We start from the raw sequence: 12,277 nt of genomic DNA on the forward strand, positions 1-12,277 counted from the left end.
TAAACATTAAAAAAAGAGAGAATAAGGCAGTGTCTGTAAGTGTCTGGTTGTTTCAGAAATATATCTGAGTGGATACAGAACGTTGCAGAGGGTTTATAAAAAGGAAATTTTTATTTGCATTGATTTATAATACTGAGCCTGAAAGATGCAATAAAATGTATTAAAGTTTTGACAAGGTTGGCTTAGTTTTGATGGGTTTACTCATCGGGGGAAAAAAAAGACCTTGTGAAACTTTTACTGTGAAATATGTGATATTAAAACTTGAACTTGGCTTTTCTCTATTGAGATGATTGATTTATCTTTGAACTCTTAACAAGAGGCTAAAAAGGTTGTTTTTCACCTTTCCTAAAACCTGCTTGATTGGAAAGATTCCATATGTCTCTAGAATAATTTTTGGTTTACTCACGGTCCTGGGCATTTGCCAGTTTTGTGTCTAAGCCAGCAATCTTATCCTCCTATAAATGCCTTAGGTTTTAAAATGTTTTCTGGGGGTGCCTGGTGAGCTAAGTAGGTTAAGCAGCTGACTCCTGATTTCAGCTCAGGTTGTAATCTCACGGTTCATGAGATTAAGAAACCCCGCATCAGGCTCCGCACTGACAGCTTGGGATTCTCTCTCTCCCTCTTTCTCTGCCCCTCCACTGCTCTCTCACTCTGTCTCGCAAAATAAATAAATAAACATTAAAACAAATAAAATGCTTTTTGAACTGGTCACGGAACCTTACTGGTCCCCTCACTGGTTAACGCGCTAAATAAAATTTTTGATCTGTACTCATTTCATATTTGCCAGAGAGTCATGTTTTTATATGTATGACAATTACACTTTAACATTTATTACTAACAAGGAATTAATATATTGATAAAGAAATAATTATTTTCCTGACTTTCTATATAGGGAGTGGGTCACAACTGAGCCTGGCCTGAGGCATGTCAGGGTCTCAGCAGAGGGCTGTGAGCCAGGCTGGTCCGACAGCTCCCACTAGGCTTATGCTCAGCTTGTGGAAATGACAACAAGTAGGGGGAGACCTGTAAGTTGGCAGCTTTGGCACACACGGGTGGCCGTGGACAGCCATCCCCACAGTGGACGAAGTCAGTGAGGAAAAGATTACTTGCCAAGTGACAGCCAAGAGGGATTGTGTGAAAGGGCATATCACACCCTCCCAAAGCTCTGAGACCGGCTTAAATGAATTTTATGGGGGGTGGAATCTTTCAACTGGTGAAGATAGGCCAGACAAATGTTTTACTAGTGCCATTGTGGCCCTGACTTAGACTCAGATCAGTGTAGCCTAAAGAGGTCTAAAGTTATTGACAAGATTTCACAATCAATCCCTTGACATGAATTGAAACAAAATGTAGCATAGGTCCTGGGAAGAGCAGTGGTCTAAGAATTGGGACCTACTTTTAGCTTCAGCTCTCAGTAACTATAAGGTTTAGGCAAGTCTCCCTGAGACCCAGTTAACAAAGTGGAGCTCACTTCCCGGATGGTATTGTAAGATTGCTACAAGGATTTGCCAGGTACACATGTATCTGTCACATGTATCACATGTGACATAATGGCCAGCACTTACATTGCACATACTGTGAGCTAGAACGACTCTAAATGTTATTCTAAATACACATGACTCACCTAACCTTCACAATTATCTCGTGGGAATATAATAGTATTGTCATGATTTTATGGAAGAAGAGACTTGCTCAAGCTCATGGAGTTTTGTCCTGATGGAGTCAGGATTTGAGCCCAGGCAGTCAGTCTGCGGTACCTGGGCAGCTCCCCATTTTGTCGTGCTGTGTTTGACAATGAAAGCTCTTTACCATTTTGCAAAGGCAAAATGTAGAAAGTATTATTTTTTCTGTCCTCAAGGGACCCATAATCAAGTGGAGGCCATGGAGTGGGAAATACAGATAACCAAGGGAAGGACATCACAAAGAAAGTCAAATAGGCTGACCCTACCAAAATATTCTTGTCAAAAAGATTTGATTAATTTTCATTTTCTGCCATTGGTTTTATGACAATATGCTTTTACCTTTTTCTCCCAGATATAAAAATTGCATAAAATTGAATCCTTTTTCAAAAGATGCATGCCCCATGGAGACTGGGAGGGGTCCCACCCACTCCTCCACTCATGCAGAGAAGCAGACTTTCTAAGAAAGGCTGATACCTACGTAGTTTCAGGGGTGGGTGGAGAAGAGTAAACGACATTGTGAAATACTTCAGAGAAAATAATGGCTTTGCATTTGTAAACACACGTGCCCAGTAGGCCCTAAAATTAGACATTTTTAAGCAAGTAAAAAACAGAAAAGATATGCATGCACTTTTGCAAATGGCCTCCAGATGGGAACACTGGCACTCAAAGACAGCTGTGCGCTTTGCAATAGAACCGCTCTTTTGTGGCCAGCGGTGATGTTGGCCAGCCCTTCATAGGGCAGATGTGTCAGCCCAGTGCCACTGGAAGAGATCCAGAAATGCACAGTGCTCCAGTGAGCCTGCCACATGCATGGCCCGTAGCTGGCCGCAGCCCAGGAAAAGAAGGACCCACGGTCCTTCCACGGTCTTGCTACCAAGGGTTTTGCTTTAAGGACCGTTTTACCTGAGGGCTTTAATTTTTACAATGTTGGCTGTTTGTAGTCAATTTCTGCACCCCTACTTTCGTTATACATCAATCATAAATAACAACTTTTCTCTTTTAGATGAGTTTAAAAGACACTCAAATGTCCCCTACTTCCCTCACAGAACTGGGAGTCCTTGGCCGCCTTCTGCGGGCTCAGTGCTTTCACTTTTCTGCTTCTATTCAAGACCAGGCAGGATCTCAGGTGGGAAGCGCTGAAGCAGCTTGACGCAGAGTGAGGTCACTTGGGATGAGTTCTTCCAAGGTCCTGGGACACAGGTCTTAAGATTAGGCCTTTGCCTTTGCAGGGGCTGAAACTGTCTTTTGTTCATCTCCACTTTTGTTTACTGGTCTTCTGAACATCACCACATGCATCAATGGCCCGACTATCTTTTATCCAACTCTTGGGACGCCAGCTGCCAAGATTCATAAGCTTTGCTTATCTCTGGGTTCCCTGTTGTATCCTTGCCTCATCTGTGGGGATGCCTGTCTTGACGGGTTCCCTTCCATCCCCGTATGCTGGGATTGGGTCTATGGCTTCCATGGCCCTGAGGTCTGAGCTTCACTTACATTCAGCTTTGGCATAGGGAGGAGCTCGTAGGTTGGGCTCTAGTCAAGGACTTAGCACCCCCACGCTCCATTTTACTTAACTGCACCAGGCCTACTATATCCCATGATATGATTCAACTTGACATAAACTCCTACTCGATATTTGAAATTCTTACAACCCAATCACAATTTTATCACAAAACTGACTACAAATTATTATTGAAAAAGTCAATTCCTTTGCAAAGAACATCTACTCCTGCCTCATATGATTTGTACAAAACACGCTACCAGTATCGAACTTGACACACTTTTACTGTTTGGTATATTGTTTGTGCTATGGATGAGGATTTCAGATCATTTCTTACTCTCTGCCTAGGGCTCTTGTTTCCCCAGGAACGCTTCATGAATTATGGTGTGGCAAACACTAGGGCAGCTGGGACCCACATTTCAGATTCTATTATTTTCTTCCAATGTGATAGAAGATGTTACTCTTTTCGTGCTTCATGAACATAGGGAATATTTTATTCTAAATATTTGACTTTCCAGCACTGCTGCAGCACGGCTGAAAACTTGCCATCTGCACCCCATGCTACCATCAATTCTAACCCCTACTGTGGAGGGCTCATGGTGGATAGAGAACCTTAATGGGAACCAATATGTGCTAACGACCTGTGTTAAGACCAGAAACTTCACAGTCCTCTGTCTGAAGATGATATTTGGAAAGTGAATATTTTCCCCAGTTGGGCAAGGCCATATCTTTCTACTTCTTTATTTTCTACCTTGTTTACATAAGATCAGATTTTTGGAAATATTTTTGTGATTTCCTTTTCGGAATTAATATTGATCTATTCTTAAAAATGAAACTAACTTAGGGGCGCCGGGTGGGGGGCTCAGTCTGTCGGGCGTCCGACTTGGGCTCAGGTCATGATCTTGTGGTCCGTGAGTTCAAGCCCCACGTAGAGCTCTGTGTTGACAGCCTGGAGCCTGCTTCAGATTCTGTGTCTCCCTTTCTCTCTGACCCTCCCCTGCTCATGCTCTGTCTGTCTCTCTCTCAAAAATAAATAACGATTAAAAAAATGAAAATAACTTAGAAATACATAAGGAAGAAAGTAAAAATCAACTATAACCCTACATTCGCAGATGATTTCTGCTTGTAGTTTGATAACGTTTTTAAAGTATTTTTTCTATATGTTTGTAAACAACCCTTTGATTTAATAGTGTAACCTAGACATTTTTATATAGAGATCGACATTATTCCATTGTATAAATACACAACGTTAAAAAAAAAAAACCTCTTTTTCATGGACTTCTAACTTGTTTGGTGTTTTCACTCTTACAAGCAGTGCTCCGATAAATACTCTTTTATAGATAGCTTTATAAATTTTGTTATTCAATCATTTTTTTAAAATACATTACAGGAAGTGAAATTTCTGGTAATTAAAAATTTGGGCACCTATTTCTAAGTTGCCCTCCATATGGATCATACCATTTTGTTCAGTATCATTTCCTCATTTTTTTTACACTATTGGATATTATAAAAATTTTTAAGTCATTGCCAAGGTAATAGGGAAGTATACCTATGTATCATTTTTGTTTATATTTCTCCAATTATAGAAAAATAGGATTGATTTCTTTCATGTCTTTATTACCCAGTTGATTTTTTTTCTTTTGTAAATAGCTTTCCATTGCACATTTTCCATTGAACAGTTCCTTTCTTTTATTACTGTGTTTGTAGAAATCTTTATTTGTTAAGGATAGTAAACCTTTATTGGTCCTATGTTTTTAAATATTATCCATCTTTTTCTTTTGACTTTGCAGTGGATTTTGTTTGCCTAAAAGACTTTAAAAATATTTATGTAGTGAAACCTACCCCTCATAATTTTTCTGGCTCTGGCTTTCCTGGCATATAAGGAAAATTCCTCTCTACCCAAAATGTTATGAAAATATTTATGCTGAAATTTTTAACCGTTTTATTGAGATATAATTCACACAACATATAATTTACCCAATTAAGTATATGATTCAATAGTGTTTAGAATATAGAAAGAGTCGGGCCACCGTCACCACAAGCTAACATTAGTATATACTCATCACTCCAAAACAAAACCCTAGACCCATTAAATTCCCCCCTCCTAACTCAAGCCAACCATTAATCCGCTTTCTGTCTTTGTTGATGTGTTCATTCTGGACATTTAACGTAAATGGAAACATACAATATGATGTTTTGTGACTGGCTTGTTTCACGTAGCATAATGTTTTCCAGGTTTACCCATGTTGCTGCACATATCAATACTTCTTTCCTTATTATTCTCAGATAATACTACGCCATGTGGTTATTCAACATTGTAGTTATGCATTCATTAGCTGATGGACACTTGGTTGATGATTTTTTATTATTATTATGACTAATTCTGCCGTGGGCATCAGTGTACACATTCTTGTGTACAAGTATGCTTTCGTTTCTGTTGGGTATATATATAAAGGTGGAATTGCTGGATCATATAAAAAATACATTTTCTGTTTTAAGGAATGGCCAAACTATTGTCCAAAGCAACTGCATCATTTTACATTCCTAACAGCAAGGTATGAGGGTTCACATTTCTCTTCTACAACATTGTGATTGACTGTCTTTTTTATTAGAGTCATCTCCAGTGAGTATGAGGTGGTATTTTGTGGGTTTTCCTTTTTTTTTTTTTTTTTACTAATGGCTAATGGCGTTAAATACCTTTTCACGTACGTATTACGTACGTATTGGCTAGTTTTGTATCTTGTTTTAGAGAAATGTATTTTCATAGTCTTTGTTCTCTTTTGCTTTTTCCAGAATGTCAAAGTGGAAAATGTCAAATCATGTGTACTCTTTTTAGATTGGTTTATTTTACTTTGTAACGTGCCTTTTAAGCTTCTTCCACGTCTTTCTGTGGCTTGGTAGCTCACTTCTTTTTAGTGCCTTTGTATGGATGTTCCAGTTTGTTTTACCATTCGCATATTAAAGGACATCTTGGTTACTTCCAGTTTTCCAAGTATAAATAAAGCTGATAGCATTTTGTTGGAGATATTTTGTACCTATGTTCATAAGAGATTGTTTTCTCTAGTTTTCCTTTCTAGCAATGTCTTCATCTGTTTTCGATACTGGGGTATCATTCATCTCCTAGAATGAGTTAAGAAGTATTCCTTCTGGCTCTATTTTCTCAAAGATAATGAAGAGATTTGGTATCATTTCTTCCTAAAATATTTGATAAAATTCACCAGTGAAACCATCTGAGCCTGGTGCTTTGGGGAGGTAATTATTTATTCAGTGTCTTTAATAGATACAGGTTTGTCCGACTTCGGCTCAGGTCATGATCTCACGGCCTGTGAGTTGGAGCCCCGCGTCGGACTCTGTGCCGACAGCTCAGAGCTCGGAGCCTGTTTCGGATCCTGTGTCTCCCTCTCTCTCTGACCCTCCCCTGTTCATGCTCTGTCTCTATTTATCTCAAAAAAATAAATAAAAATTTAAAAAAATTTTAAAAAAAAATGGATACAGGCTTATTCAGACTATCTATCTCTCTCTGTGTGATTTGTTGAGTGTGTGTCTTAAGGAATTGGTCCATTTCATCTAGATTACCAAATTTGTGAGCTTGGAGTCGTTCATCATATTTCTTTATTATCCTTTATCTTTTTCATTTTTAAATTAAAAAAAATTAAATACGTTAGTCAACATATAGTATAATGATTTCAGGAATAGAATTTAGTGATTCATCACTTACATAATATAACATGCAGTGCTCATCCCAACAAGTGTCCACCTTAATGCCTTTTGCTCAGTTAGCCCATCTTCCCACTGAACACCCCTCCAGAAACCCTCAGTTTGTTCTCTGTATTTAAGAGTCTCTTGTAGTTTGCCCTTCTCTCTGTTTTTTATATTATTTTTGCTTCCCTTCCCTTATGTTCATCTGTTTTGTTTCTTAAATTCCACATGAGTGAAATCTTTAGTATATGTGTTTCTCCTCTGAATTATTTCGCTTAGCATAATACAGTCTAGTTCCATGCACATTGTTGCAAATGGCAAGATTTATTCTTTTTGATCACCAAGTAATATTCCATTAAATATATATACCATATCTTCTTTATTCATTCATCAGTCGATGGACATTTGGGCTCTTTCCATACTTTGAAAGAGTCGATAGTGCTCCTATAAACATTGGGGTGCATGTGCCCCTTCAAATCAGCACTCCTGTATCCTTTGGATAAATACCTAGTAGTGCAACTGCTGGGTCATAGGGTAGTTCTATTTTTAATTTGTTGAGGAACCTCCATGCTGTTTTCCAGAGTGGCTGTACCAGTTTTCATTCCTTCCAGCAGTGCAAAAGGGTCCTCTTTCTCTTCATCCTCACCAACATCTGTTGTTGCCTGAGTTGTTAATTTTAGCTATTCTGACAGGTATGAGGTGCTATCTCATTGTAGTTTTGATTTGTTTTACCCTAATGATGAGTGATGTTCACCATTTTTTCATGTGTTTGTTAGCCATCTGGATGTCTTCTTAGGAAAAGTGTTCATTCATGTGCTTTTTCCCCATTTCTTCACTGGATTATTTGTTTTTTGGTTATTGAGTTTGATAAGTTCTTTATAGATTTTGGATACTAACCCTTTATCTGATGTATCATTTGCAAATATCTTCTCCCATTCTGTTTGTTGCCTTTTAGTTTTGTTGATCATTTCCTTTGTTGTGCTGAAGATTTTTTTTTATCTTGATGAGTCCCAGTAGTTCATTTTTGCTTTTGTTTCCCTTACCTCTGGAGAGATGTCAAGTAAGAAGTTGCTGTGGCCAATGTCAAAGAGGTAGTTGCCTGTTTTCTCCTTTAGGGTTTTCCTCCTAGGGTTTTCATCCATTTTGAGTTTATTTTTGTGTATGGTGTAAGAAAGTGGTCGAGGTTCATTCTTCTGCGGGTCACTGTCCAGTTTTCACAAAACCATTTGCTGAAGAGACTTGCCTTTTTTCCATTGGATATTCTTTCCTGCTTTATCAAAGATTAGTTGGCTGTATGTTTGTGGTTCCATTTTTGGGTTCTCTATTCTGTTCCATTGATCTATGTGTATGCTTTTGTGCCAGTACCATATTGTCTTCATGATTACAGCTTTGTAATATAGCTTGAAGTCCGGAATTGTGATGCCTTCAGCTTTGGTTTTCTTTTTCAGGATTGCTTTGTCTATTCAGGGTCTTTTATGGTTTAATACAAATTTTAGGATCGTTTGTTCTAGCTCTGTGAAGAATGCTGGTGTTTTTTTGATAGGGACTGCATTGAATATGTAGACTGCTTTGGGTAGTTTCAACATTTTATAAGATTTGTTCTTCCAATCCATGAGCACGGAATGCTTTCCCATTTTTTTTTGTGACTTCTTCAATTTCTTCCATAAGCTTTATATGGTTTTCAGTGTATAGACTTTTTTATCTCTTTGGTTAGGTTTATTCCTAGGTATTTTATGGGTTTTGGTGCAATTGTAAATGAGATCAGTTCCTTGATTTCTCTTTCTGCCACTTCATTATTGGTGTATAGAAATGTAACTGATTTCTGTACACGATTTTACATCCTGCGACTTTGGTGAATTCATGGATAAGATCTAGCAGTTTTTTTGGTAGAGTCTTTTGGGTTTTCCACATAAAATATCACGTCCCCTATGAAGAGTGAAAGTTTGACTTTCGTCTTGCCGATTTGGATGCCTTTTATCTCTCTGTGTTGTCTGATTGCTGAGGCTAAACTTCCAACACTATGTTTGACTAACAGTGGTGAGAGTGGACATCCTTGTTATGTTCCTGACCTTAGGGGGAAAGCTCTCAGGTTTACCCCATTGAGGATGATATTAGTGGTGGGCCTTTCATATATGGTCTTTTTGATCTTGAGGTATGATACTTCTATCCCTACTTTCTTGGGGTTTTTTATCCAGACAGGATGCTGTATTTTGTCAAATGCTTTCTCTGCATATATTGAGAGGATCATGTGGTTCTTATCCTTTCTTTTATTAATGTGATGTATTACATTGATTGCTTTGAAGATATTGAACCTTGGCAGCCCTGCAACCAAGGGATAAATTCCACTATATCATGGGAAATAATTCTTTTAACATATTGTTGGATCTGCTTTTGCTAGTATCTTGTTGAGAATTTTTGCATCTATGTTCATCACGGAGATTGGTCTATAGTTCTCCTTTTTAGTGGGGCCTTGGTCTGGTTTTGGAATCAAAGTAATGCTGGCCTCATAGAATGAGTTTGGAAGTTTTCTTTCCATTTATATTTTTTGGAATATCTTCAAGAGAATAGGTGTTAACTCTCCTTTAAATATTTGGTAGAAATCCCTTGGAAAGCCATCTGGTCCTGGACTCTTGTTTCTTGGGAGGTTTTTGATTACTGATTCAATTTCTTTACTGGTTATGGGTCTGTTCAAATTTTCTATTTCCTCCTATTTCAGTTTTGGTAGTCTATATGGTTCTAGGAATTTGTCCACTTCTTCCAGACTGCCCAATTTGTTCACATATAATTGCTCATAATAGTCTCTTATTATGGATTGTATTTCTGTGGTGTTGGCTGTGATCTTTCATCTTTCGTTCATGATTTTATTATTTGGGTCCTTTCCTTTTTCTTTTTGATCAAACTACTGGCCAGGGTTTATCAGTTTTGTTAATTCTTTCAAAAAACCAGCTCCTGGTTTCATTGATCTGTTCTACTGGTTTTGTTGTTGTTGTTGTTATTGTTGTTTCAATATCATTGATTTCTGCTCTAATCTTTATTATTTCCCTTCTTATGCTGGGTTTGGGCTTTATTTCCTCTTCTTTTTCCAGCTCTCTTAGGTGTAAGGTTGGGTTGTGTATTTGAGACCTTTCTTCCTTCTTTAGGAAGGCCTGGATTGCTATATACTTCCTTCTTATGATTGCCTTTGCTGCATCCCATAGGTTTTGGACTGTTGTGTTTTTATTTTCATTGGCTTCCATGTACTTTTTAATTTCCTCTTGAATTTCTTGGTTAACCCATTCATTCTCTAGTAAGATGTTCTTTAATCTCCAAGTATTCAGGTCTTTTCAAAATTTCCTTGTGGTTGATTTTGAGTTTCATAACATTTTGGTCTGAAAATATGCAAGTTATGATCTTTATCTTTTTGCATTTGTTGAGGGCTGATTTGTGACCCAGTGTGTGATCAGTTCTAGAGAATGTTCCATGTGCACTCGAGAAGAATGTGTATTCTGCTGCTTCAGGGTGAAATGTTCTGAATATATCTGCTAAGTCCACCTGGTCCAGTGTGTCATTCAAAGCTATTGTTTCCTTATTGATTTTATGCTTACGTGATCTGTGCATTGCTGTAAGTGGGGTGTTGAAGTCCCTTACTATTATGGTATTGTTATCAGTGAGTTTATGTTTGTAATTAATTGATTTGTATATTTGGGTGCTTCACAGTGGGGGCATAAATATTCACATTTGTTAGATCTTCTTGGTGAGTAGACCCCATAATTTTGATATAACGCCCCTCTTCATCTCTTGTTACAGTCTTTATTTTAAAATGCAGATTGTCTGATATGGCTACTCCAGCTTTCTTTTGATGCACCTTTGGATGATAGATCATTCTCCACCCCCTTACCTTCTATCTGTAAATGTCTTTAGGCCTAAAATGAGTCTCTTATAAGCAGCATAAAGATGGGTGTTGTTTTTTTATTCCTTCTGACACCCTATGTCTTTTGTTTGGAGCATTTAGTCCATTGACATTTAGAGTACTGAAAGATATGAATTTAGTGCCATTGTGTTGCCTGTAGAGTTGGTGTTTCTGATGATGTTCTCTGGTCTTTTCTAGTCTTTGTTGTTTTTGGTCTCTTTTGTTTTGTCTTTTCTCTACTCAGAGTCCCCATTAACATTTCTTGCAGGGCTGGTTTAGTGTTTATGAACTCCTTTAGTTTTGTTTGTCTGGGAAACTCTTTATCTCTCCTATTTTGAATGACAGCCTTGTTGGATAAAGAATTCTTGGCTGCATATTTTTCTGATTCAGCACGTTAAATATATCCTGCAATTCTTTTCTGGCCTGACAAGTTTCTGTGGATAGGTCTATCTGTCTTCCTTTACAGGTTAAGGACTTTTTTCCCTTGCTGTTTTCATATTCTTTCCTTGTCTGTGTATTTTGTGAATTTGACTATGATATGTCTTTGTGATGATCGGTTTTTGTTCAATCTAATGGGAGATCTCTGTGCTTCTGGGATTTTGATGTTTTTGTCCTTTCCCAGATTAGGAAAGTTTTCCACTATAATTTGCTCATATAAACCTTCTGCCCCCTTGTCTCTCTCTTCATCTTTCGGGACTCCTATGATTTCAATATTATTCCTTTTTAATAGGTCACTGAGTTCTCTAAGTCTTATATTGTGCTCTTTTGCCTTTGTTTCCCTCTTTTATTCTACTTTATTATTCTCCATAATTTTAACTTCTATATCCCGGATTTGTTGCTCTGCTTCGTCCATCCTTGCCATTGTGGCATACATTAAAGATTGTCTCAGTTACAAGCATTTTTAATTTAGCCCTGACTAGAGTTTACTTTTTAAAATCTCCACAGAAAGGGACTCTGTGTTTTTCAATCCCAGCTAGTATTCTTATTATCATGGTTCTAAATTGTAGTTCAGATATCTGTGGTGATTAAGTCCCTGGCTGTCATTTCTTCCTGTTCTTTCTTTTGGGGTGAATTCCTTCGTTTTGTCATTTTGAAGGAAGAAAACAATAAAATTAAAAATTAAAAATTAAAGACAAAACAAAAAATCAAACAAATAAAGCTAGATCCTAGGTGTGTTTTGGTCTGCTTGTTGAAAGAAGCTTGATAGAATAGAGAAAAATGGAAAAGAAAAGAAAAAATGTAAGAAAAAAATTAAAAACTAAAAAAATATATAATAAAATACAATAAAATGAAATAAAAATGAAATAGAATAAAAATTTTTTTAAAAATAAAAAAATGAAGTAAAAAATAAAATAAAAATAAAGTTTTCTCTTTCTGTATCCAAGAAGGAGGGAAAATAAAAGAAAGAAAAAAGAAAACAATTTTAGCAAAAATAGAAGCAAAGAAAATGAATAAATGAACCAGCAAACAGAACGAAACCCAAATAAAGTTACATCCAGTTTCCCCTAG

The sequence above is a fragment of the Prionailurus bengalensis genome, chromosome D3, assembly GCF_016509475.1.
Source record: "Prionailurus bengalensis isolate Pbe53 chromosome D3, Fcat_Pben_1.1_paternal_pri, whole genome shotgun sequence".
In the NCBI taxonomy this organism is placed as follows: Eukaryota; Metazoa; Chordata; class Mammalia; order Carnivora; family Felidae; genus Prionailurus; species Prionailurus bengalensis.